The sequence below is a fragment of the Oryctolagus cuniculus genome, chromosome 2 (genome assembly GCF_964237555.1).
Source record: "Oryctolagus cuniculus chromosome 2, mOryCun1.1, whole genome shotgun sequence".
In the NCBI taxonomy this organism is placed as follows: Eukaryota; Metazoa; Chordata; class Mammalia; order Lagomorpha; family Leporidae; genus Oryctolagus; species Oryctolagus cuniculus.
Window position 1 is genome coordinate 41,176,871 of NC_091433.1, and position 27,686 is coordinate 41,204,556.

At 42.6% G+C, this 27,686-nt stretch overlaps 1 protein-coding gene and 1 pseudogene across 3 annotated transcripts in view; one reads left to right on the forward strand and one right to left on the reverse strand.

Moving 5' to 3' along the window:
- CNGA1 (cyclic nucleotide gated channel subunit alpha 1) overlaps positions 1 to 16,505 on the reverse strand; it is a 50,352-nt gene extending 33,847 nt beyond the window's left edge. The window contains exons 1-2 of one of the 3 annotated variants that reach the window (XM_070069644.1): positions 16,340 to 16,505; positions 14,888 to 15,064 (exon numbers count right to left, since the gene is read on the reverse strand). The gene's annotated coding sequence lies outside the window, so the exon portion shown is untranslated. Of the gene's footprint in view, positions 1 to 3,426; positions 3,540 to 14,887; positions 15,131 to 16,339 lie in introns of those variants that run through there. The other 2 variants (XM_070069646.1, XM_008248606.4) reach the window with 2 other exon arrangements.
- Positions 352 to 26,892, forward strand: LOC100356609 (phosducin-like protein 3; annotated as a pseudogene).
- The last annotated feature ends 794 nt before the right edge of the window (positions 26,893 to 27,686 follow it).

The window sequence follows — 27,686 nt, forward strand, 5'->3', positions numbered from 1 at the left end:
GGCTCAGCTGTCTCTCGCGCTTCACGTTTCATAGCTGGAGGGCTCGCCCTGCACGACAGGGAGATCAGGAGGAAGGGGACATCTGCGGCACATGCCGGGTTCCTTGATGAATATGGAGCAGCGATGGGACAGCAGCACATGTCCAGGATGAGGAGGAGCACGTGGAGCCAGCGGGGAAAAGAGAAGGTGTAGGGAAGGATTTAGAAGTGGCCCATGCCAACAGACACATGGAAACGTGCTCAGGATCCTTACCATCAGAAAATGCAAATCAAAACCACAACCAGGTTTCACCGCACCCCAGTTGAGAATGGCTTTCCTACAGAAATCAGCAAACAACAAATGCTGGCGAGGATGTGGGGAAAACGGTACCCTAATCCACTGTTTGTGGGAATGCAAACTAGTACATCCACTGTGGAAGATGTGAGGTATGGAGGTACCTCAGAAATCTGCATACAGACCTACCATATCACCCTGCCATTCCACTCCTGGGAATTTACCCAAAGTGACACCAGCATATGAAAGAGTTCTCTGTACCCCCATGCTTATTGCAGCTCAATTCACAATAGCTAAGATGTGGAATCAACCCAGATGCCCATCAACCAATGATTCTATAAAGAAATGTAGTAAATATACACTTTGGAATATTGTTCAGCTGTAAAAAAAAAAAAAAATGAAATCCTGTCTTTCACAACAAAATGGATACAACTGGAAACCATTATACTTAATAAAGTAAGCCAGTCCCAAAAAGACAAATACCATATGTTTTCCCTGATCTGTGATAACTAATAGAGTATAAAAAACATATTGCATAGCAGTAAAATTGACACTTCCATAATTGATTATTGTTTACAGCCCTTGTTTCGACTGTTACGGAATAGTGTTTTTTTTTTTTTTTTACTATTTATTGAATTCTTTACTTAGTAGAGGGTTAATTTTATGATTATAAAATAAGCTGAAACTATGTAATTGTAAAAATTAAATGAAAGAACAAGAGGCCGGCACCGCGGCTCACTAGGCTAATCCTCCACCTGTGGCACCGGCACCCCAGGTTCTAGTCCCGGTCGGGGCGCCGGATTCTGTCCCAGTTGCCCCTCTTCCAGGCCAGCTCTCTGCTGTGGCCTGGGAGTGCAGTGGAGGATGGCCCAAGTCCTTGGGCCCTGCACCCATATAGGAGACGAGGAGAAGCACCTGGCTCCTGCCTTCGGATCGGCACAGTGCACTGGCCGCAGCGGCCATTGGGGGGGTGAACCAACAGAAGGAAGACCTTTCTCTCTGTCTCTCTCGCTGTCCACTCTGCCTGTCAAAAAAAAAAAAAAAAAAAAAAAAACAACTAACAAGAAAGGAAGGAGGAGGAGGAGGAAGGATGGAAGCATGGGTGGGAGAGAGGGTAAGGTGGAAAGTATCACTATGCTCCTAAATCTGTATAAATGAAATGCATTAAATATGTTCACCTTACATAAATAAAACAATGTTTAAAAAAATAGAAGTGGCCAATGGGAGGCAGGAGAGTACCATCCCCTTGCTAAGTGAGTCAAGCACTTCTAGTGTGGGTATCCTCCGAATGTCCCCCAGTGCTAACCAGTGTTGCAGACTGGCAGTGAAGCCTTTCTGACAGCTTCAGGGAGAGTGCTCCTGGAAGCTGCAGTGCGTCCTTTCCACGTGTGGGGCAGATGCAGGCAGTACAGGGATATGCAGGTGAGGAAGAACTTCCAGAACATGGCCGTTCCCTGCACCCAGTGCTCCCTCTGCAGCCTTGATGGCTTCAACTCCCAGGACAAAGACAGAAAGGAAAACAATGTTTATTGAGTGCCCGCCACAGGTCAAGTACTACGTTAGGTACAGGTTAGCACACTGAATCCACACAGGAATCTGAGACGTGGGCTTTATGTTCTCTTTTTCACAGTTCATGATATAAAGCTCAAAGAAGTTAAAAGACTTGCCAAAGGTCACATGACTTTTGTCCTACAGCTGGTGTGTAAAAACAAGCTCTTCAAAGCCCAGGTCCTTTCCATGCTTTCAGAAAAGGCATGGTATGAACTCAGTCACCCATTACCCAAGTGACCATGTTTATCTTTGCCTCATTCCTATCAGCGTGATCTTTTCCACCAAAGCTGGGACTACACCATCTCTTTTGAACTAAGCAACTCTTTACAATGCAGGAACAATCATTCAAAATGTACCTCTTACAACAACAATCAAGCAAAGAGGTGGCCTTGGGGGTTTCACACGCTAATTATATCCTTAAGGATATCCAAGCCACCCCCAAATAAATATACTTTTAGAAAACAGCAGGTGCAGCACTGTGGCACAGCAGGTTAATACCCTGGCCTGAAGTGCCAGCATCCCATATAGGTGCTGGTTTTAGTCCCAGCTGCTCCTCTTCTGTCCCAGCTCTCTGCTATGGCCTGGGATAGCAGTAGAAGATGGCCTAAGTCCTTGGGCCCCTGCACCCACGTAGGAGACCCAGAAGAAGTTCCTTGGTCCTGGCTTCAGATTGGCACAGCTCCAGCCGTTGCAGCCAATTGAGGAGTGAACCAGTGGATGCAAGATCTCTGTCTCTGTCTCTACCTCTCTCTGTAACTGTGTCTTTCAAATAAATAAAATAAATCTTCAAAAGAAAAAAGAAAACAGCAGATTTGGTAAATAATTGGATACATTTAAGATACATTTCTAACCCTCACTTCTAACCAACTGGCTCCTAACTCCATCCTATGCAGAGATTCTGAATCCACTATATTCCTTAGGAAAAACACAACAGATTTTTTATAAGTTCACTAGACTGAGCCCTTTAAGAAAGTAAGTGGTTTTTGTTTGTTTTGTTTTGTGTTTCACTCCTCTCTCCTAAGCATTTGGCACTGTGCTTAGCATCTAGCAAGTACCCGCTCACGTTTGCGGGAGAAAAAATGAATATTCTGAGGCTTGAGCACTGTGGGACTACACGCAGGACCCCAACGCAGACACCGAGTGGAGGGCATCCTGCCCTCAAAGGGGAGTCTGAAAGAGTTGGGAAAGGAGGCGGCGGAGAGGAGGAACAAGTGCTCCAGCAGTCAGTGGTCAGACATATGAAGATACGCCACTGGAAGAACTGGACGGCAATGAAGATGAATTTAATGAAGTGGAAGAATGTGCTATTGAAACGTACAGGCAGCAAAGACTGGCTGAGTGGAGAGCAACTCAAGAAAAGAATAAATTTGAAGAAGTTTTAGAGATTTCAGGAAAAGATTACATCTGAGAAGTTACCAAAGCTGGTGAGGACTTCTGGGTAATCTTGCACCTTTACCAACAAAGGATTCCCCCTGTGCCCTGATAAATCAACACTCTGGTGGACTTGCCAGGAAGTTTCCTGATACGAAGTTTATCAAAACCATCTCAGCACAATTTAAACCCAATTATCCTGATAGGAATCTGCCCACAGTATTCATTTACCTTGAAGGTGAGATCAAGGCTCAGCTTATTGGTCCCCTAGTGTTGGGTGGCATGAACTTGACTCAGATAAGTTGGAGTGGAAACTGGCCGAGTCAGGGGCGATCAAGACGGACCTGCAGGAGAATCCCACGAAGCCAATCAGAGACATGTTGCTGTCCTCAGTGCGGTGTCTATCCCCAGAGCAGGGACAGCGCTTCTGAGGGTGATGGAGGCCGCAACTGCTGTCACTTGAACTTTCTGCATATCACAAATTATTTGGATATTTACTTAAAAAGAAAAGGCAAGAGTGAATCCTTTTGCCTTTTGCCTCTTAGCCTTTTATATTTATGTTTTAAATCTCCTACATTTCAGAAATGATTGTTTCTGGGAGTTTTATTAAATTATTGGGACTATCTTTTTAAATTAATGCCTACTGTTGGTATGGCAAATGTCTGTGTTTTTCTTCACGTATATATTTTAAAGAAGTCATAAAATTATTCACTATGCTTTGACATTCAACTATATAAAAAGGAATTTTTTTTAAAAAAGTTAATACATTATACAATGGAAAGATTGCCCACTAAAAAATGAATATTTTTATATGAAAAAATAGTATAAAATTATATCATCTGTATTTCTACCACCACGGTTAACTTTGACTTTAGTCATATTAGCTCCCAGTCCTTCTCTGTTAAAAAAAAATCTTTACACCTAAAGTTGAAGCTTTTTAACAAACAGCCACCTACCTCACCTCCCTAGAAGCAGCCACCTCTGTAAGTTTGCTGTGTATCTTTCCAAGTCATTCCCCATCCTTTTCATACCTATGTAAGCATCCATAACCAAAGGATAGCTTTGAACATGTCTTTTAGGTTTATGAAGCAGTATCGTCCTAGATAGAGATGTTATTATTATTACTATGGAAATATTCTACAACTTGATTTATTTCATTCAAAATTGTTTTGAAAATTATCTGCACTAATAGAGCTATTTCTTTTTTTTTTGACAGGCAGAGTGGACAGTGAGAGAGAGAGACAGAGAGAAATGTCTTCCTTTTCCGTTGGTTCACCCCACAATGGCCACTGTGGCTGGCGCACCGCGCTTATCAGAAGCCAGGAGCCAGGTACTTATCCTGGTCTCCCATGCGGGTGCAGGGCCCAAGGACTTGGACCATCCTCCACTGTACTCCCGGGCCACAGCAGAGAGCTGGCCTGGAAGAGGAGCAACCAGGATAGAATCTGGACCCTGACCGGGACTAGAACCTGGGGTACCAGTGCAACAGGCAGAGGATTAACCTAGTGAGCTATGGTGCCGGCGAGCTATTTCATTTTATAATATGGTTTGTTAATATTATGTCCTGTACACCATCTTCTCTTCCTTTTCTTTTCATTTATTTGATATGCAGAGTTTCAGAGAGGCAGAGAGAGAGAGAGAGAGAGAGAGATCGAGAAAGTGAACCTCCATCTGCTGATTCACTCCCCAAATGGCTGCAATGGCCAGAGCTGTGTTGATCTGAAGCCAGGAGCCAGGAGCTTCTTCTGGGTCTCCCACGTGGGTGCAGGGGCCCAAGGATTTGGGCCATCTTCTACTGCTTTTCCAGGCCATAGCAGAGAGCCAGATCAGAAGTGGAGCAGCCAGAACTTGAACCATTGCCCGTATGGGATGTCGGTACTGCAGGTGGCAGCTTCACCCGCTACACCACAGCACCGGTCCCTCCTTTTCTATTTTTATCCCCTTTCTATTCATGAATAATTGATTGGGCTGTTGGACCCACACAAGTAAGCATATCATTTTCCCCACATCCTCACCAACATTTTATATTGTCAAATTTTGAAGTTTCTCTCCACCCAAGGAGTGAGAAACTGCTTGCACTCTGGTCTTCAATTTGCATTCACTGGGGAAGGACAAACTCTCCTGTGTGTTAGTCATTTGGATGTCTTCCACTGTGAATTACATGTTTATATTCTTGCTCCATTTTTTTTCAGTTGTATTCTTTCATCTATACAACATTTAGACACACTTAATAAACACCTGCCAGGTGTCAGGCATTATTATCTCACAAGTAACCATGCACCACTGACCCTCTGATTATTAAGTTCATTTTAATTCTACCTTTCTAAAGTATAAAATTCTGCTATTATCACATGTGTACTTTGCTAACCCATCAACCGTGTAGATCGTACAGCACTAAATATTTGCCTACCACTTTATGACTTACATAACATTCTAACTCACATAATCTCATTCATTGTCATCACAATATGTTGTGATTCGGATTTATGAATATAACTCCAAAAGTTAAATGTTTATATGTAAATGTTTGTGTTTTCACCCAAGCAAGGAAACTGAGAACTGTACTAAGGAATCCAGACTGTAAGGCTGGCATCAAACACAGACCTCAAAACATCACCTTAAACAGGGGCAGCAATGTACTTGGTAACTCAGAACAAACATGCTACTTAAGGATTATTTGAAGGTGACCAAAGATGATCAACATCCATAAGGTTTCTTTTATGTTGCTGGTTGCTTGTGTAGTATTCTATGTGGGTGCTCCTACAGATCATTCCAAATGAAACATCTGTTGTGTATTCATTGTTCTTTCAAAATGATACTCTCTGCTCCAGTAGTTCTAACATTTTCTAAAGAAAGGTACTCCAATGCACCAAAGCAAGGGGTAAAACTCAGGCTTCACAGAAAGTGCAGAATAATATGTACTAAACTATAAACAACAGTCAACTCTACAGAGAGCACAACTACATACCTCTGTATGATTCAAATTTTATACAATGAATATGCACTATTCTATAATAAAAGGATGCATTTCAATATTTTTCTTAGAACATTATATAAAAAATGTTGATCTCATTAAGCAGTAAAAAGCACAATGCTAAATAATATTTGTAGTATCACATCACTTTTTTTTTTTTTTTGACAGGCAGAATTAGACAGTGAGAGAGAGAGAGACAGAGAAAAAGGTCTTTCTTTCCATTGGTTCACCCCCCAAATGGCCGCTACAGCCAGCGCCCTGCACCGATCCGAAGCCAGGAGCCAGGTGCTTCTTCCTGGTCTCCCACACAGGTGCAGGGCCCAAGCACCTGGGCCATCCTCCACTGCCCTTCTGGGCCACAACAGAGAGCTGGACTGGAAGAGGAGCAACCAGGACAGAATCCGGTGCCCCAACCGGGACTAGAACCTGGGGTACTGGCGCTGCAGGCAGAGGGTGAACCTAGTGAGCCGTGGTGGCAGCCTCACATCACTTTCTTAAAAACTATACATATATGCACAGAAAGATTAAGCACTTTAATGTTAAATATGTTCTTTGGCAGTGGATTATCAGTATTTTTGCTTTCTTTTTATATTAATCTGTATTTTCTCCATATTTTTTAAATGTTTTGTTACTACTGTATTTATTTGGAAGCTGATCAACAGAGAGACACAGGTAGAGAGGGAGGAAGGGAGGAAGGGAGGAAGGATCAGAGAGGAAGAGAGAGAGAGAAAGAGGGAGAGAGAGAATATGAATCTTCCATTGGCTGGTTTACTTCCCAAATGCCTACAATAGACAAGGGTGGGCCAGGCTGAGTCCGAAGTCAGGAACTCCATCGGGGTCTCCCACAGAGGTGGCTGGGGCCCAAGTACTTAAGCCATCATCTACTGCCTCGCAGGGTGTGCATCAGCAGGAAGCTGGATTGGAAAACAGAGCTGGGACTCTAACTCAGGGCCTCTGACATGGGACACAGGTGTCCCAAGCAGCAGCTTAGCAGCTACACCACAACATTTGCCCCTTAATGTATTTTTTAATAAGAAAATAAAAGTTTTTTTTTAAATGGGATTCTATTTAATAGTGAAAATCATCCACTCAGCATCTTTGCTTTTATTTTATTTTATTTTTTTAATTTATTTGACAGGTAGAGTTATAGACAGAGACAGAGACAGAGAGAAAGGTCTTCCTTCCGTTGGTTCACCCCCTAAATGGCCACTACGGCCAGCGCTGCACCAATCCGAAGCCAGGAGCCAGGTGCCTCCTTCCGGTCTCCCATGCAGGTGCAGGGCCCAAACACTTGGGCCATCCTCCACTGCCTTCCGGGGCCACAGCAGAGAGATGGACTAAAAGAGGAGCAACCAGGGCTAGAACCCGGCGCCCATATGGGATGCTGGTGCCGCAGGCGGAGGATTAACCAAGTGAGCCACGCTGGCCCCGAGCATCTTTGCTTTTAGACAATGCTGACCATTATTGGAAAGGGGACACCTGGGTCAAAGGCTACGAAGTTTCAGTTGGACAGAAGGAGTACCTTTTGGAGCTCTACTGCATAAAAGGGTGAAAATAAATCAATAAGCCATGTTTTCCACTTCTTGCCCAATCTCGGTGTTTAATTGCTAAGTCTGTTTCTTAATGTTTAACAATGCTCAGCATTGTGCAAGCACTGGGACGGGCTCAGCCTGCTCTACAGCAGAGGCAGCCACGGCCTGGGACCTGCCATCACTGCTCAGCAAGGACTCTGTCCAGCCCAGCTCTTCAGCAAGTTGCTGAGAAACCCTGACAGGGAGCTTCCTGCATCTCACTCCTCTTCTGTAAAGGGGAGGTGGAAGCACCTGTCCTGCCTGGTGTAATGAGTCTCAGTGGGGAGATGATGAAACCATACAGGCTGTGAGGTGTTATACAATGCAACTTGATACAGTCATTATATAATCTCAGAGTTCAGGAAGAAACAACCATCAGCTTCCTTAGAACACAGACAAAGAAAGCTAAAACGATTAAAACAATCTTCTTTCTATAATCTCCTCCCTCCAAACTATCACTTTGAGAAGTCAAAATTGTCAAAGCAATTATCAAAGAAAATGAGAATTATCCTTATAGGATCATAAGCCAGCTACAATTCCTTCAAACTCCCCAGAGCAGACAATACCACTGCTATATATGCCCATGCCAAGCACAAGTACTTGTCAAGCTTAAATCAACTGTTACCAATATATGAAGAAAATCCAATACTTTCTCAACAATGAACAACTTTGCCAAAGAGATTATTAGCATCATAGCCATTATCATCTTTACAATCTACAGAAAACATATACAGTATCTATCATAAAACAGAAATCTCAATCAAAAGCCAATTACTAAGTAAGTAAATATTTTTCCAGTACTCCTTTTTAAAACTAAAACATTTTACAAGATCAAAAAATATGACGGCCGGCGCCGCGGCTCAACAGGCTAATCCTCCGCCTAGCAGCACCGGCACACCAGGTTCTAGTCCCGGTCAGGGCGCCGGATTCTGTCCCGGTTGCCCCTCTTCCAGGCCAGCTCTCTGCTATGGCCTGGGAGTGCAGTGGAGGATGGCCCAAGTGCTTGGGCCCTGCACCCCTTGGGAGACCAGGATAAGTACCTGGCTCCTGCCTTTGGATCAGCACAGTGCGCCAGCCGCAGCGTGCCGGCCGCGGCGGCCATTGGAGGGTGAACCAATGGCAAAAGGAAGACCTTTCTCTCTGTCTCTCTCTCTCTCTCTCTCACTGTCCACTCTGTCAAAAAAAGAATTAAAAAAAAAATATGACAGTGTTTTAAGGTCCTGAAAACATAAGCATCATAAGAACAGGAAGTCTGTTTTGTTTACTACCATAGTCCTGGTCTGCAGAACTGGGAATATTTGTTAATAAATGTTTGTTAAATAAATATAAGGAATTGATTACAACAACAAAATAATACCTGTAATTATGACCTTAGACCATCACAAGATCCTTCATCAACAAGGAACATTTTCTTTAAAATCAATGTTGTACTAAGCAAGAGTAAGAACAAAGATCACACAATAGCTGGAGAACTTAATGTGTTATCATTCCCACAACTTCATCTTCAATGGATGAGAAAGTATTCAGAATTCTGAGTATTTGATAACAGAAATTAACAAATTCTGATTATGTAAAGTTTTTCCTGGCTTCTATGTTAGGGTGCTTGACTCCCATATCTGCTCTATAATGAAATTATGGAACAGAAATTCATGCTGCTAACAGGTGTTTTTGGCAAGTCAAGCTCAAGATTCTATCTACTATCAAATCTATTTTGATTTCACTATCTATTTTCTATTTTGCCTGTATTTTAATTCCCTCCTTTGGCACTGGTATGGTTTGAAAGTCACCTCTAAAACTCATATTGCAATTTAATTGCCACTGAAACCATATTAAGGAGTTCATTAAAGGGTCATTAGGTCACCAGGGCTCTACTCCCAAGAATAGATTAATGTCATGATGCCAAGAGTGGCTTAGTTACTGAGAGAGTGGATTCCTGATGAAAAGGGTAAGTCTGGCTCCATTTGCCCACCGCCATCTCACACATGCTTACTTGCTCTCCCTCCATGTTGTGATGCCAGCGCCAGGCTGTAGAATCTTGATATAGCAGCAGGACCCAGGCAATTAGTTATTTGCACAAACATCTATATTTACAGGTGAATGCCCCATTTTCCCAATGTTCTGTAAGCTTCTTGAGGGCAGGGAACTTACTTTGTTTTTCTCTACATCCCTGGTTACGAGCAAATACTCAGAACTCAGCACACAAAGACTGCTGGACACTAACTCCACAGAGATTCTGGTAATCACAGTCAGTACTCAACCATCAAAGTAACTTTTTTTCTACTTCTCTTACTTTATTCCAAAAGGAGTACATTTAAACTGTTGATAGCTTTACTTTCAAACAACTTTCAAGTGACATAAATCAATTGTACTTAGTTGATATTTTTACTTCTCAATATTTGTATTATAAATTCACTATTGTAAAAGCATTCACTACCATAAAAGCAATGCCCTGTAGTTTGCTGAGGAGTGATGGGGAGAAAGCAAAGTAAGAGGGGAGACGTTGCTCAAGACAGGCTTCCAATCCAGGAGTTAATAAGAGAAACCCGAAAATAATAAAAATCCAGCATGATAATACCATGTGTGCATAGGCCAATCCTGTTAGTGCTGGGACAGTCATGCAAAGATTCCCAAAGCAGGGGTTATGTAATTGGATTTTGAAGGGTGAGTAGGAGTTTGCCAGACAATAAAGTAAATAAGAGAAGAGGAGGATGAGGAAGAGGAGGAAGAAGAGAAAGAAGGAGAAGAAGGGCAGGTATTTTCTATGGCTGGTGTTATGAGCTGACTCGTATCCCCTCCAAATTCATTTTTTAAGGCCCTAACCCTTAGTATATCAGTATATGACCATATTTGGAAGTAGGACTTTTAAACAGGTGACAAAGTCAAAGTGAGGCCATTGGGGTGGGCCTAGTCTAATCTGGCAAGTGACTGGATGAGGTCCACCCTAATGCAAGTAGTGGACTCTTTAGCTAGCCTTTCCAAAACACCTAATGTCATTTCAGAACACACAGAGACCCCTGAGGGATGTATGCGCACACAGGAAAGATCATTCAAGGAGAGGGCTAGGCTATGGCCAAGTGTAAGCCAAGACAGAGGTCTCAGAAGAAACCCAACCTGCTGGCGCCTCTACCTGCAACTTGCAGCTTCCAAAACCATGGGAAATAATGCTCTCTTGTTTAAGCTGCTCAGCCTGTGACAGGCTGTTATGGCAGCCCTGGCAGACTAAGACAGCTAGAATTAGGATGGCCACATGCTTGTGACTCCTCCTCAACGTCCACAGAAAGTAGCAAACTCATCACCCATGCACCAACCCATTATGTGATTATGATCCATTCGTGTCAGTGTCTCTCCCACCAGACTTGAAAGGAACTACCAAGGAGCTTTAAATTGTACATTTCCCAGTGCTTGGCTCATAACATTCAACTAACATATTTTCTTTTACTTTGGTTATGTATTTTATTGCACTACTACTATATGTGTATTTCATCAAAATACATACATCTACACTTATCACTTTTATGACTGCATTTAAGTGACCATTTATTCTTATTTAAGAATGACTTGTTTCTATGACAGGACAACATATACATTTATGAATGTGGGTTCCTTTTAGGATAATCTTATCAAATTCCTAAGAAAATTCATAATCTACTATAAAAAAATTTTATTAAATTTATGAATTTGGAAGAATCAACAATGTTAACATAGTAAGTTTTTATCACATGACAAAGGATACTTCTACATTTTTTTAAAGATCTGTTTTTATTTATTTGAAAGGCAGAGTTCCAGAGAGAGAGAGAGAGTGGTAGACACAGAGAGAGATCTTCCCTCTGCTGGTTCACTCCCCAGATGACCACAATGGCCAATTCTGGGCTAGATAAAAACCACTGTGCTAAGAAAGCTTTCTCTTATTACTAATTCACTATTTTATCAAGAAAACATGATAAATTTTATCAATTGTCTTTTCATCAATTAAAGTTAATGAAGTGTTAAAGCTCAGATTGATCTGTACTTTGGAATGGTGACATCTGCAAACTCTAAGATGCAATTTTATGCACCTGTCCCAATCTATAGAGTACCTGTGTTATCATAGTTCAAAATCCTGGTTGTCTTTATGTTTCTGTGTGGGAGCAAACTGTTGAAATCTTTACTTAATGTATGCTAAACTGATCTTCTGTATATAAAGAGAATCGAAAATGAATCTTGATATGAATGGAAGGGGAGAGGGAGTGGGAAAGGGGAGGGTTGCGGGTGGCAGGGACGTTATGGGGGGGAAGCCATTGTAATCCATAAGCTGTACTTTGGAAATTTATATTCATTAAATAAAAGCTAAAAAAAAATCCTGGTTGTCTGCTGCTGGAATGGCACATTACATTTCCCCTTTAAGGATGAGCTGTGGAAAGTCCGGTTAGAGTCATAGCCAAAATTTGAATATGGAAGCCCACTCCCTGCACATGATCACCGGAAGTAAAGGGCAGCAGTACCGTGTGCACTTACTGCTTTCACGTGTTAGTGGGTAGCAACAGGGAAAAGGCCTAGGACACTGTCTGGCATTGTAGTAGGCACTAAAAATGTATTTGTTAGATTAATTACTAAGTAGAAAATATGTACAGTGCAGGGACTTTTTCGCAGGTTGTTCTTGGACACCTGATTCTATATGGTCTGTAATTTTTAGTCAACTTAATTTTTACCTAAGTTCAGACATCTGTCTTTGTAGAAAATGAGCTGTCTCACCCAGGCTTTTTAGTTTTTAGCACACATTTACTTTACAACTTAAAAAAGAGAAAGAGAACTATCTGAAATAACTGTTTTGTTGTTTTTTTCAACTAAAAACCTATTTGAGAAGTGAGTATTTAGCCTAGTGAGTGAGACAACAGGTAAGACTGCCTGTTCCCCTCTGGGAGTATCTGGGTTTGATAGCATGGACTCCATCTTACGTGACAGGGTTCTTGCCACCCACATGGGAGAAGTGAGTTCCTGGCCCAGGCTCTGCTGTTCCTGGAATTTGTGGAGTAAACCAATAGACAGGTACTCTCTGTCTGCCCCTTTCCATCTCTTTGTTTCTCCAAATAAAAACAAAACCAACAACCCTCCTTGAGGTTTCTTTTCCATTCCTTTAAAAAAAAATTTACTTCTAAGGGGTCAATCTTTAATTTATACTTTTCTTGTTAATATCTAACTTTATTTGACTATAGTCTTATAATGCAGCCTATATCCTTTTTGCTCTACTGAATTACTTTATTTATAAATGTTCCCAGAAAGGAGGAAAGAAAGTATATTCTCTATAAGGTACAAAAGATAACTATTAGATGTTTGAATTATATGTACACCCTGATGCTACACTCTTTTGTTTGCCAGCTTGATGTAACAATGGCATAGGTAAACAGTGTTTATGGATGTTAGATGAGTGAAAGAACAAATGTAATAAAACAAATTGATTAAGAGATATATAAATAAAAAGGTCAAATGTAAAAAGCTATTATAAGACCAATCTTTAACAAGAGGAACATTTTTAAAGCTTTATTTAAATATGTCCATCTTCCAATATAGAATGAAATCACTAATATTTAGAAAATGTAATTGTAACATTAAAATTATGAATAGTAACAAACATTTTTCAATTTTTAAAAATTTCTGTTTAACAATTTTACTTATTTGAAAGGCAGAGAGAGAGATCCCATTCACTGATTCATTCCCAAATGCCCACAACAGCCAGAGGCTGGGCCAGGCGGAAAGGAGGGATTGGGAACTCAATCCAGGTCTCCCGTGTGGGTAGCAAGGACTGAATCACTTGAGCTATAATCTACCATATCTGAGAGAGTGCATTAGTAGGAAGCTGGAATCAGGAAAAGAGCCAAGATTCAAGCGCAGGTACTCTAACATGGCACGCACGTGTCCCAGACTGGCTTCTTAACCACTACGCCAAATGCCAACCCATAGTAGTTTTTAAATTTATAAATATAAAACATGACGCTAATTGATAATAGTTTCTAATTAAAATACACGTGCCTTTCACAGAGAATTCAAAGGCATGGTGTTTTACAATCTGGCTCCATCACAGAGCAGTAACATATACAGCCTTGGGTGAGCCACTTCATCTCTTCAGACCACCTATCCATCTTTGAAAAGAGGGATGCAGGTTGCTATAAAAATGCTTACCTTACCACTTAAGAAGTCCCCAGGGAGCTAGAGTTCATATTTTCAGGAGTTAATTAGTTTTATTACAATCTATATGAATGTGTTTTATCTTCAAATAATTTAAGGAGAAAGAAAAAAGTTAATAAAAAACAGAATTGAAAGATAAGCTTATTTTGGTGCCAAAAAGTTGGATAGCCATGCATGTAATGTGTCTATAAAAAGTTCATGGAAGTGAACATGATGAAAAAACTATGCAGGGATTCAAAAAAATGTTTACACCAAGGCAAATTCATCTTGTAATTCCATTTTTCCATGAACTTTTTGAAATGTCCTTGCATACAATGCTTCCTCTGGTGAAAGACACAACTGCTAAAGTCATTGCTTTTGACATCTAAAAATGGAATTAAAATTTTCAGAGGGGCTGGCACAGTGGTATAGTAGGCTAGGCCTCTGCCTGTGGAACCAGCATCCCATATGGACACCAGTTCATGTCCTAGCTGCTCTTCTTCTGATCCAGCTCTCTGCTTATGGCCTAGAAAAGTCATGGAAGATGGCCTAAGTGCTTGGCCTCTTGTACTAGCGTGGGAGACCAGGAGGAATCTCAAGCTCCTGGCTTTGAATCAGCCCAGCTCCGGCCATTGCAGCCATTTGGGGAGTGAACAAGCAGATGGAGGACCTTTCTCTGTCTCTCCCTCTCTCTGTCTGTAACTCTGCTTCTCAAATAAATAAATAAGTAAAATATTTTTTAAAAATTCAGAAAGCAAGCAACATTTATTACAATACCCAGATCAGCAGAATCATAATGCCAGGTATTTATTTATTGTTATTTATAACTAAAATTACATTTTAGTAGAATATTCACTTATCTGCCAAAAATGCAGAAAAGTCAATAAAGACCATCAACAGCATCTAGAAAGCACATAACATGGGAAGCAAAGCAAAACTGAATAATCAATCAAACAGAAGTATAAGCATATGTCAAAATATAACTGCAATTAACCTGGGTTCTTACCTTTGGTTGTTAAAGTGATAATCTGTGTCTTTTAGGAGCAGATGTCAGTGGTATATCCAATACAAACAGGAATATACTGTAAATCTTGACATTGTTGAAATCCAGATTCTAATTTTTTAGATAATAAATATGTTGATTTTTTTGCTTTCCTTACATGGGCACAAATGGCTGGTTTTCCTAGTCATTCCCAGGGAAAGAAACAATTCGTGGCATTGACAAAGGAGGATTTTCATGACTCAGTATTGGATTTACGGATTTATACAAGGATGAAAATAACAGCAACCAAATCATCATTATCCTGTACTTGAACCTGAGCTTATTAATATGTATGAGAGTTGGAGATAAAAGGGGTTTCTCAAAGCTATGCCTTTTAACAAATTTGAAAATAACTAAAGGTCATATTTCTTGGTAAGCTTTATAAAAACTGTACTTCCAATTTTATCCATGGCTTCAATCTTGAAAATACTGTCTAGGTTTTTACAAAGAATAATTAATTTTTAAAAAACTAGTAACATATAGATAGTGCGTACTTCATTACTCACTGATTTTTTAATTGTATATTTTATGGAAAATGACAAATTTTAAACATATCTGATCAATAAGTAAAATAGGATGAAGCTGAACCTCTTTTAAGAATAATTAATTCTTCAGATGTGCAGAAACCATTACGATATGACAGTTAATGTCTAAATGTTACTGGATGACCTAAAAGTTAATTTCCCTAAGAATTTTTTTATAGGACAGTTGACAGCTTAAATACACACATGAAATAAATGCTGTCTGTTTTAATCAAAACTGCCTTTATTTAAATCTATCCGATGCAATAATGGGTCATTCTTTCTCCAGTACTTGCAGTATTTGCCTCCTGATTAACCATTGAAAACCCAGGTTACAGTTATTACCTCAGTTAAATGGAGGCTCTCAAAAAAGAGAAAATGCCCAAAAGAAAATAGAGTGGTACTGAGTACCTTAAGAAATTTGGTTTCTGGGTTCCAGAATTTTAAAAATAGTTTTCTAATTTTAATCACAAAATAAACCAGGCACCATAAAATTTTGATATGATGGAAAGGAAAAAATAAAACTAAAACATAGTTTTACCATTTTGGGATAACTAAAATTGATACCTTTCATATCTACCATTGTATCTTTTTAAATAAAATCATTCTGATTCATACTTCACATATTATGATAATTTTCATATTACTAAGTTTCTATTTAAAGCAATCATTTAAATATTGCATATTTATCATAGTCTATTCTATGACTTGTTGATTGATTTTCCTATTGATTTTTTCTCTGAACAATTTGAAAATTAATTTTCATTTTCAAAAGTCAATATATTCATCTCTGATTATTTAGTGTTTTCTTAGAAATGAGGTTGTTAGAATGCATTAACATTGCCATGACCCTAAATTCATACTGCCAATATAACTCAAAAAAATGTGTGCTTACCTCTGACTTTTATTTTATTGCCTTTTTTCAGCACGCTGATCAATCAATATTCTACGAAATATATCATTTTTTAAAACATGTTATGTCATTTGTATTTAAACACACCCTTTAAGCAGCTAATACAAGTGTTTTTGACAAATCCATCTCTCTGATAAACTTCCCCCAAAAAACCTAGCAATGTAGCCACATGTGTATGCTAAACTGTTACTGTGTCAGTCCCTTTTATTATGTCCTCTCTAAGAAAAGCTACATAATCTACTTTGGAAAATAAGCTCCTGGCCTTGAATGACACGGTAGTATCTCAAACCTGTCTGCATAAAGCTAATTGTATGCATTTCAAAAGGCATGAAATGAGAATACATGTTCTGGGTATTAAGGTAAAAATAAGTAATGAGTAGACACACTGAGAGAAAGCCCCAAGAGAGGAAGGCAGTGTCCCAAAGCCTCAACAGTCGTGCGAGGCACACTGTAGGTTCTTCATTTTTATGGAGGAAGAGAGGCTACAAGCAGAAGTGATCAGCCCAGGGTTACAATGGCATTGTGTCCAAATTAGCTTGAGTTCACACCCAGATAGGGCTGTCAGATGTAACACATGGAAAGTAGGTGTCAAATAGCACATGGAATTCAAGGTTAAATTGGTGTTCTGTGTTTCATCTCACTCGCTATACCCAGGCTTCTCTAACTCTAGAGCACCACCTTTACCAGATGGACAGTAAAACAAGAAAGATTAATTCAAGTCGCCTAGCTCAGCAACAGACCTCTAGTCGTGACACCAAGAATACTGTACGTACTTGAGGAAATGTTGTTTTTCACCGCTGTAATTGCTTCTTCATCTGTAAGTTGGATACACTTGTAATCTCACATAGCACCTGAGCATAAATGCAAAAAATAGTTGCATTATTATTTTTCATAATTTCATTACATGCTTCACATGTAAAAAATTTTCTCCTTGAAATATTTTTAATGTCTCTTAATTACCTGACTTGAATCTTTTTATTATTGAAAGTACTCAGACCATCTGTGGACCTCCTTAATATTTTCAGTTTGATACTTTTTCTTGAAGACTTTGCATTTTCAGAAAATGACTATCTGTTGTCACAAGTGGAAGCCTTCTTGTTTTTAAATCGAATTGCACTTTGTCTCAGCCTATGCCAAGGACTGCCAACCACTTTCAGGGAGCTTTCTATGAGGGTATGCCGGGCTTCAATACACAGGTTTTGGAGGCACAAGACTGAGTTGGAATCTCACCCTACTGCTCATTACTTCTGGGATTTGGAGCACAATAATGAACGATGAGTTTCAGTTTTCATGGTATAGGTGTGATCATATCATATAGGTTTGCTATAAGGATTGATTTTAGTAATGTTAAGAATGTTTTATCATTCCTAAAGCATAAGGGACTGTTATAATTTTTTTTTTTTAAGTAAAGAAACAAAAAGAGAGCTCCCATCTGCTGGTTCATTCCCCAACTGCCCACAGTGACCTGGACTGGCCCAGGCCAAAGCAGGAGCTGCGAACAAGATGCATGTCTCCCACATGGGAGGCAAGGACCCAACTACTACTGAACCACCACCTGCTGCCTCCCAGGGTCTGTGCTGTCAGGAGTCTGGAATTGGGAACTGGAGGTGAGCTGAAATCCATGCACTGTGAACTGGAAACAAGCATCTTATCATACGCCTTAATCACTAGGTCAAATGCTCACGGCTACTATAATTTCTTCTTCTTCTGGTTTTTTTTTTTTTTTTTTTTTTTTTTTTTTTTTTTTTTTACAGACAGAGTGGACAGTGAGAGAGACAGAGAGAAAGGTCTTCCTTTCCCATTGGTTCACCCTCCAATGGCCGCTGTGGCCAGCGCGCTGCGCTGATCTGAAGCCAGGAGCCAGGTGCTTCTCCTGGTCTCCCATGCAGGTGTAGGGCCCAAGGACTTGGGCCATCCTCCACTGCACTCCCGGGCCATAGCAGAGAGCTGGACTGGAAGAGGAGCGACCGGGACAGAATCCGACGCCCCGACCAGGACTAGAACCCGGTGTGCCGGCACCGCAGAAGGAGGATTAGCCTAGTGAGCTGCAGCACCGGCCAACTGCTACTATAATTTCAAAAAGACAAATATCAAAGTAAAGATTCTTTTCACAATAATTAATTGCATTGCCACAAATTTTCCTAGTTTCTTTTTAAAGTTTTGGAGTTATCTCTCTGTTTCTCTCTCTCTCACTGTCTAACTCTGCCTGTCAAAAAAATAAATAAAAAAATATTGGAGTTAGCTAGAATAATGTAACAGAAGTAAATACACCTAGAAACTGAACAAGATACTGATTGGCAATGTGCTCCCATATATAGCCATGGAATGCTCACTTTCTCATGATTTGCTTGTAATTTGAAAACTTTTAAAACTGATTTTAATGAGCTAAGTAAAATGGTTGGAGTAATAAGTCTAGTAAATCTCCTTCTGCCTACTTAATTCCCAGCTGACATCATAAAACTTCATGCTAGTGGCCATCATAAAATAGCTCTTCCCCAGTGAATCACACACACGTGCACAAAATTCATTACATATTTGCAATGACTCATGTGTTTTATCTCAAAGGTTCCTTCCTTTACTAGCTTTCACATTTCCTTCAAGCAACTTTCCCCTTCCAAAACTATAATCGATGATGAACTTCGTATTTCTGATTCTTGAGAAAGTGGGTATTAGAAGTGTGGTCTGAGAAAATTACTTAACCTTTCTGAACCTTAATTTCTTTATTCATAAAATGGAAATATCATACCTAATTCATCAGGCTTTTGTGAGTATAAATGGAACAAGATTACAGCATACTGTGCACTGGGGGTACAAGAGAGTACTCAATAAATAAATGTGCTCTCTTCCTCTCCCTTTCCTCTAAGCTGGTGGATAGCACCTAAACTGGAGTTTTGCAACACACTGCTTAGGCTCCCAATATCCAACATGTTGCAATGGAACTTCTGATAGCCAAATGCTTGTGACTGTTAAGCAATTAGCTTATGTAAAGATGCCAAGTCATTGTTTATACATTGCTTCTAAATAACTTGTCAAATAATTCTAGCAAAATGTGACCAAAGAAAATAATTCATCTCTTGTGTTTTAAGTGAAAATCTGCATCCTATTTGTATGTGTGTAGCATGTTTAATAATGCAAAATAATACATCTTAAAAAGTCATGAAATTCATGCAAGTGTTTATTCATTAGTTCAATACATAATTCCTGAGCACCAGCAACCTGCTGGGCACTGCTCCAAGATCTATGAGCACACACAAGTGTTCTCCTCAGGAACCAGGCAGAGGAGGGAGGCAGGCAGGAGCAGAGATGACCAAAGTTCAGTGTAACAGACAGCTGAGGGAGCACTCACAGGAGCCTGCAATGTGGGCAAGAAAAAGATTGGATTGGAAGGCTTGGGTAGAGGGGTGGGGGAGTCAGTATTCCTTTGTTGAAACTGAAGGCAATAGGAATTTTGTCTGCATACATAAAACATACAACCAAAATGTTTTTCGAACTTAAAAGTGTAAGAATGCTATGCTTTGTTTTCCTCCCCAAAGTGTCATTAGCTTGACCAAGTCTATCTGCCACTGGGTTTCTTTTCCTGGGACCTGCAGTAACCTTGACTGAAAGAAAGAACTAAGCCACATTGGATTAGCTGTTTAGTAGGCTCCTTTTAATCTGGTTCTCTGTCCTGCTTTGTCAGCTGCCTCTAAACCTTTATAATCTTATTTAAACTACCTCTAAGTATAGATGCTCATTTGCATGACATTGATTCTTTATATTTCTGTTTCAAAAATTACACAATTTGTGGGATTCTGTCTCTTGGCCCTAAATTATTAAATATTTGATAGTCTGTCTTCCAAACATCAAGAACTGTCGCTCCCCCTCTTCGTGGAGGAACGACACTGAACCCTGCCTAGGCTTCATATCCGAGTCACGGCACCATTATGTCGCTCCCCCTCTTCGTGGAGGAACGACACAGGACCCTGCGCTGTTCTTTCGTCTGCTCGGCCCTCCCCGGGTTTGCTGCTGGTTCTTCCCGGGTTGGCTACTGTCCCTTCCACCTCCGTGGAAGGGCAGTCCCCCCTGGCCACATTCCCCACTTCCGCAGGGGAGCGGCACACCGCCGGCCGGCTCTCTCGGGGGCTGCACAGGTGTTCCCCTTAGGTGTTCCCCTTAGATGTTCCTCGTGCATGCTGTCTCTCTCCTCCTTTATAGTCCTCCTCTGCCAATCCCAACTCGGCTGCCCACACGCCGAGTACACTGCTCTCCTCCAATCAGGAGCAAGTCCTACAGTTTATTGGTTGAACTGGAGGCACCTGTGTAGAAGCTGTTTTCTTCTCTCCCAGCGCCATATTGTGGGAGAGCAGATGCATAGAATAAGTCTTAATTCCAGTAACTCAGTCTAGTCCGGGTTGCTCCCCACAGATCCCCCTTTCTTTTTATTTTTTGGCATTGATACGCGCCTGTCTTCGGTGTCCCGCGGCACACACTCTGCTCTACTTGCTAGAGTTGCCACAGGTTCTTACAAGTCCTATCAATCAGGCAAACCGAATCCGGGTCCTCTCTTCGCCATGTTGTGAGGAGGTTTTTAGGCGCTGATGCGTGCCTGTGTTCGGTGCCCTGCAGCGCATGCTCTGCTCTGCCTGCAGGGGCTTACAAGCCCTGACAATCAGGCAAACCGAATCCAAGCTCTCTCATTGCTGTGTTGTGGGGAGGCCTTATTTCTCTCATTGCTGTGTTGTGGGGAGGCCTTATTGGTGTTGATAGCGTGCCTGTCTTCGGTGACCTGCGGCGCATAAGCTGCTAGCCGCCCGCAGGTGCTCATCGCCTCACTTAATCAGGCAGACCGAATCCAAGCTCTCACATTGCAGTGTTGTGGGGAGGCCTTTCTATTTCTCTACTTCTCTATCTCCGGGCATTCCTATTTCTCCCATTTTACTTCTATCTTCCAGCATTCCTATTTCTCTCATTTTACTTCTAAACTTCTGTTTCTCTTATCCCCGCAGCTTCCCGCTCTCATTTTACTTCTAAACTTCTGTTTCTCTTATCCCCGCGGCTTCCCGGCTCCCGCCCCGCGGCAGCTTCACGGCTCCGCGCGGCTTCCCGGTGCCTCGCCCCGCCGGCGGGCTCCCGGCTCTGCGCGGCTCGGCTTCGCGCGCACACTCCGCGGTCTCTCACTAGCCCTTTCGCGTCTGAACCACGGCCTCGCGCCAGCCCCGCGTTCCCTATCTATTCACGCCCCGTGCTCTCTCTGCACGCGGCGGCTTCCGCGAGTCACACAGCGTAGCTTGCGTCTCCACCACTAGCATTCAATCCAAGTTCCCCGGGCTAGCCTGGCGAATTCAACCCAGCTTACGTCTCCGCCCCACAGTTTGGCTTCCCGTCCTTTGCTCCCCGGGCTAATCAGACGGATCCCAACCAGGCTTACGTTTCCGCTTCTGGTTTTAACTTTTCGCCCCCTATTCCCGGGCTAACTTGAGAATCCAAAAGTGGCTTTCGTTTCCGCCTCGGCCTGCCCCCCGCGGCTTCAATTTCCCTAACATTTTTCTCTACCCGGTATGTTTCCCCAAGCTTTCCTCCAACAATATTCCTCCCTCATTTCTCCTGGCCTCTCCCCACAGTCCGTATCCGAGTCTGTTTGTTCTAGCTTTCACTTTCGCTTTCGACCTTAGAGATTTCTCCCAGCTTCCCCCCGTAGTCCGTAGTCCGTATCTGAGTCTATGCCTAGGCTTTCAATAGCTTCTTCCGGCACCTTTTTCGTCCGGCTTTTCCCTAGGCTGTTTGCTAGTCTCTCTCTCTGGTATTTTCCACTTCTTCCCTCCTAGGTTTCCTATCCGTCCTAGATTTCCTATCCATCCTAGGTTTCCTATCCGAGTCACGGCACCATTATGTCGCTCCCCCTCTTCATGGAGGAACGACACTGAACCCTGCCTAGGCTTCATATCCGAGTCACGGCACCATTATGTCGCTCCCCCTCTTCGTGGAGGAACGACACAGGACCCTGCGCTGTTCTTTCGTCTGCTCGGCCCTCCCCGGGTTTGCTGCTGGTTCTTCCCGGGTTGGCTACTGTCCCTTCCACCTCCGTGGAAGGGCAGTCCCCCCTGGCCACATTCCCCACTTCCGCAGGGGAGCGGCACACCGCCGGCCGGCTCTCTCGGGGGCTGCACAGGTGTTCCCCTTAGGTGTTCCCCTTAGATGTTCCTCGTGCATGCTGTCTCTCTCCTCCTTTATAGTCCTCCTCTGCCAATCCCAACTCGGCTGCCCACACGCCGAGTACGCTGCTCTCCTCCAATCAGGAGCAAGTCCTACAGTTTATTGGTTGAACTGGAGGCACCTGTGTAGAAGCTGTTTTCTTCTCTCCCAGCGCCATATTGTGGGAGAGCAGATGCATAGAATAAGTCTTAATTCCAGTAACTCAGTCTAGTCCGGGTTGCTCCCCACAAGAACTTTAGTTGGAACTGTCAATGATGTATCTGTGGTGTTTATAATCACAATAATTAAATATTACATAATTAATTATGAAATACCTTTCTCCCTGTAAGAATTGTAAATGTGGGCCAGCATTGTGGAGTAGCAGGTTAAGTCGCCACCTGAGATACCAGCATCTCAATTAGGCACTGGTTGGTGTCTGTCTGCTGCACTTCCAATCCAGCTCCCTGGCTCAACACTAGCCATTGTGGCCACCTAGGGAGTGAACAAGCGGATGGAAGATCTCTCTCTCTCTCACTGTCTTTCCCTCTTTCTTTGTCACTCTTTCAAATAAATAAATCTTTAAAAGAACTGTAAATGTCATGCAGTCAAGGACAGTGTCTATGCTGTCCATTGCATCTCTAGTATATGACTTAATGTCATGCACAGTTATTCATTCAACAAATATTTAGTAAATACAAGGCTCTCTTCTAAGAACTAGGGATTCAACAGTTAACAAAATCAAGGTTCCATCCTGTGAAACATGCTTCTTAAGGGGGTGGGAAAGACAATAAACAAAATAGCAACTACATAAGAAATCAGGTAGTGATCAGTGATACGACAAAGGAGAACATCAAGGTAAAGGGGTAGACTATGATACAGGGTGGGACAGGTTGCCTTGGCTGGATCTTCAGGGAAGGTCTCATTTAGCAGAGACTTGAATACAGTGACAAAGCTCACCCTGCCCATGGGAAGTACCTGCCGAGCAAGAAAACATGTGTAAAGACAGGACTGTGCTTGAGTGTTTAAAGAAAAGCAGGGAGACCAGTGTGCCGAAGTGAGAGCAGTAAGGTCTTACAAGACAGATCACGTAGGGAACAGTTAAAAGGCAATTCTATTAATTCAGAAAGAGGTGACAGTGATTCACACCAGGATGGTAGAAGTGGAAGTGGAAAGAAGATTCTGGATACATTTTTTTTGTTGTTGACAGGCAGAGTGGACAGTGAGAGAGAGAGACAGAGAGAAAGGTCTTCCTTTGCCATTGGTTCACCCTCCAATGGCCGCCACGGCTGGCGCGCTGCGGCCGGCGCACCTCGCTGATCCGAAGCCAGGAGCCAGGTGCTTCTCCTGGTCTCCCATGTGGATGCAGGGCCCAAGTACTTGGGCCATCCTCCACTGCACTCCCTGGCCACAGCAAAGAGCTGGCCTGGAAGAGGGGTAACCGGGACAGAATCCAGTGCCCCGACCGGGACTAGAACCCAGTGTGCCGGCGCCACAAGTTGGAGGATTAGCCTAGTGAGCCGCAGCGCCGGCCTGGATACATTTTTAAAACAGAGGCAATAAGATTTGCTGACTGACTGACTGAGGTATGAATGAAAAAGAAAAGTCAAGGATGACTTGATCACTTGATTTTGATAATTTCTTAGAATAATGAAATTTTTAGAAGTATGTATTTATTTGAAAGGCAAAGTTACAGAGAGAGGAAGAGACAGAAAGAGTGAGAGATCTTCCATCCACTGGTTCACTCCCCAAATGGTTGCAATGGCTAGGGCTGGGCCAGGCCAAAGCCAGAAGCCAGGAGTCAGGAGCTTCATCCAGGTCTCTCATGAGGGTGCAGGGGCCCCAGCACTTGGGCCATCTTTTGCTGCTTTCCCAGGCCATTAGCAATGAGCTAGATTGGAAGTGCAGCCAGAATATGAACCAGAGCCCAAATGGGATGCCAGCATTGCAGGTGCTGGCTCAATCCTGCTATGCCTTAGCTCTGGCCCTAGAATATTGGGAATAATGTGGGTAAAATGCTAGGCCACAAAACAAATCTCAATAAATTTCCCAGACTGCCATTATACATAATATGTTCTGCATCCAAAACAAATTAATCAGAAAGATATCTGGGAAATTCCCAAATACTTGAAATCAAGCAATGCACTCCTAAATAACTCATGGCCTAAAGAAGAACTCACAAGGGAAAATTTTAAAACATTTGAATGAAATCTGAGTGAAAACACAACATATCAAAATTCAGAGTACTAAAGCAGTCTTTGGAGGTAAATGTTAGCTTTAAATGCATATATTGTAAGAGAATAAAGGTTTAAAATTAATCATCTAAGTTTTCATAGTGGAAACCAGTAAAAGAATAGCAAACTAAATGCAAAGCAGGGGGGCCATGGGGCCAGCACTGTGGCGTAGCCAATTTGAGTCCTGGCTGCTCCATTTCCAATCCAGCTCTCTGCTATGGCCTGGGAAAACAGAAGATGGCCCAAGCCCTTGGGCCCCTGCACTTGCAGGGGAGACCCAGAGGAAGCTCCTGGCTCCTGGCTTTGGATCAGCCCAGCTCTGGCCATTGGGGCCATTTGCGGAATGAATCAGCAGATGAAAGACCTCTGTCTCTCTGTCTCTACCCTCTTTGAAACTCTGTCTTTCAAATAAATAAAATTTTTAAAAATGCAAAGTAGAAGGAAGAAATAAATAAAAGAGCAGAAATTAATAAAATGTTTAAAATCAATGAAAGTAAGAGTTGGTTCATGAAAGTACTAACAAAATTGATAACCCCCATAACTAGACTGATTGAAAAACAAGGAAGCACAAATTACCAAACAGTAGGCTAGGAATGATGCTGGGCAGGATTGTAACATTTCTGCAAATAGTCCCTCCCCAACTACCACTCCTCCTGCCAGGAACCTCAGACCCTGCCACATGCAGCCAGCTGAGGGTTTGAGGCTTCACTCAGACCTGGCCGAGCTCAAAGTTAATAATTTTGCTCATCACCACTTGGTCTAGGTAACCTAGGACAAAGCCCAAGACCAGAGCTGACATTGTAAAAGGTTTCATTCATTAACACACTCTGAGTGTTGAATTAGAAAAAGAATTTTCCAAGAATCATACAAGGAGCTATTTGGAGTTTTTTTTAAATGCTCTTCTTTTAGTTAAAACAACAAGCTTTTTATTGGGAATAATAAAAAAAACCTCCAACAGTAAATCACTCAGAACATTCTATGCTGTTATAACTTTATAATATCCAAAGTCATCTGGAATAGGCACAGAAGAAACACACGTGAATTTTTGCTAAGCAACATCGACACTGGGAAGGCTAATCTTATACAGGTGTTTCTCTGTTTATTTTCAGAACTGAAAAACAAGAATCACAACAAAGTGCCTCCAACCTCAAATAGACCTTAATGTGAAACTGGAATTTAATTTTTCTAAAAAAAAAAATCCATCTCAAAGGCACACTTTTGGGTAAGAGAACAGACTCAGTGCCGGCTTTTCTTGCTCAGCATGTCACCTCGACACCTGCTATCTGTGACCCAGGCAAGTCACTTCGTCCCAGTTCTCAGTTCCTCGGTTCCACAGCAGGGAAGACACCACCATCCACCTTGAAGAAGCTCAGTGGGATTCTCAAAGCAAATAACTACCAAGTGCTTACAACTAATGGTGCTTGCCGTATAGTAAACACCACGTGTCTGCTAAATAAGTGTCAGAAACACCTTAGGCTACATTTACTGTACTCATCAGTCTTTGGTAAAGGCAAAATTCAAGCCTAATGGTCAAAGAAAATACTTAAATAGAAGTCTAAGTTTTAAGACTTGTCCTAGGGCCAGCATTGTGCTGTACTGGGTTATGCAATGCCCAAATCCCATTTGGATCCCGGTTGGAGTCCTGGCTGCTCCACTTCCAATCCAACTCCCTGCTAATGCACCTGGAAAAACAGCAGAGGATGGTCCAAGTGCTTGGGCCTTTGTACCCACGTGGGAGACCTGGAGGAAGCTCCTGGCTCCTGGCTTCTGGCCCAACCCTAAACTTTGGGGCCATCTGGGGAATGAACCAGTGGATGAAAGATTTCTCTCCCTCTCTCTTTGTAACTCTGCCTTTCAAATAAACAAAATAATTTTTTAAAAAGAAAAAGTCCAAAATTGGCATAAGTCCCCCTCCTTTCAGCTTCCACTTATTCCTTTTCAGGGCCATGCGCACGTACAAGTACGAGCCTCGGGTTGTTATGTTGACTCATTTGAGCTTAACTTTTCTCCCATCAGCCTAAGAACAAGACAAGCAAGACTGACGCCTCGCAAGTATTGGAGCGCACGGCACAGTTCACGCCTACCCAGAGCAAGAGCAAGGTGAGAGCTACAGGAGCATTTTCCTCAGTGTGAAGCAACAAAGGCACCCACGGCATGCCCAATTCATGGTACACGAAGACCTGCTAAAACCCAGCTCACCGTGGGTCAGATGAGCACGTGTGCTTAGGTTATTTCACCTCCTTTACCTCCGACCCCTCATCCGTACACTGGAGGGCAATACACTATGCAGTGAGATTTAACTACAGCATACCTATAAAAGGCTTGCAGGTGTGTGATACGGTACAGAGCTATGAAATAACCCCTAGCTGGTTTTCTTGGTGGGAATAGGGTATTCCGTTTGGGCATTGCTTCTCGCGTAGGGGCTGATTGCTATCAACTGTGTAATTCAAAGTAAGGGCAGAGGGGTCTGGGGTCGGGGGGGGGGGCAGAGGAGCAGAGGGGCAGCCAGAGAAACAAAACAGCACAGAAGCGCCACATCGGTTCCAATAACAGAATAAACTCAGCGCAGAACCCCAGGGACCAGCAACTTCCGCGCCATGCAGCTAACTCCGAACGGCTTCCGAAACCTGCAGGGCCCCGAGTCCAGCAGGGGCGACCCTTCTGTGCGAGGAGCCTCCGCCCAACTCCGTCCCGGAGCTGCCAGGGCGGCCTCCGCTCTCCGAGAGACGCCGCAGCCCCGCGACGCGTGCCAGTGTCTCTCGATCGTGCGACTTCTCGAAGGCGTGCTGAGGGGCAGTCGCCCTCCCACGCGACCAGGGTCAGCCGCCGAAGCCCGAAGGCACCGAGAATTCGCACCGGATTCCCCGGGTGCGTGGCCGCGGCTTGCCTGCAGGCCACACCCCGCTCTCCCCATTGGCCGAGGTCGC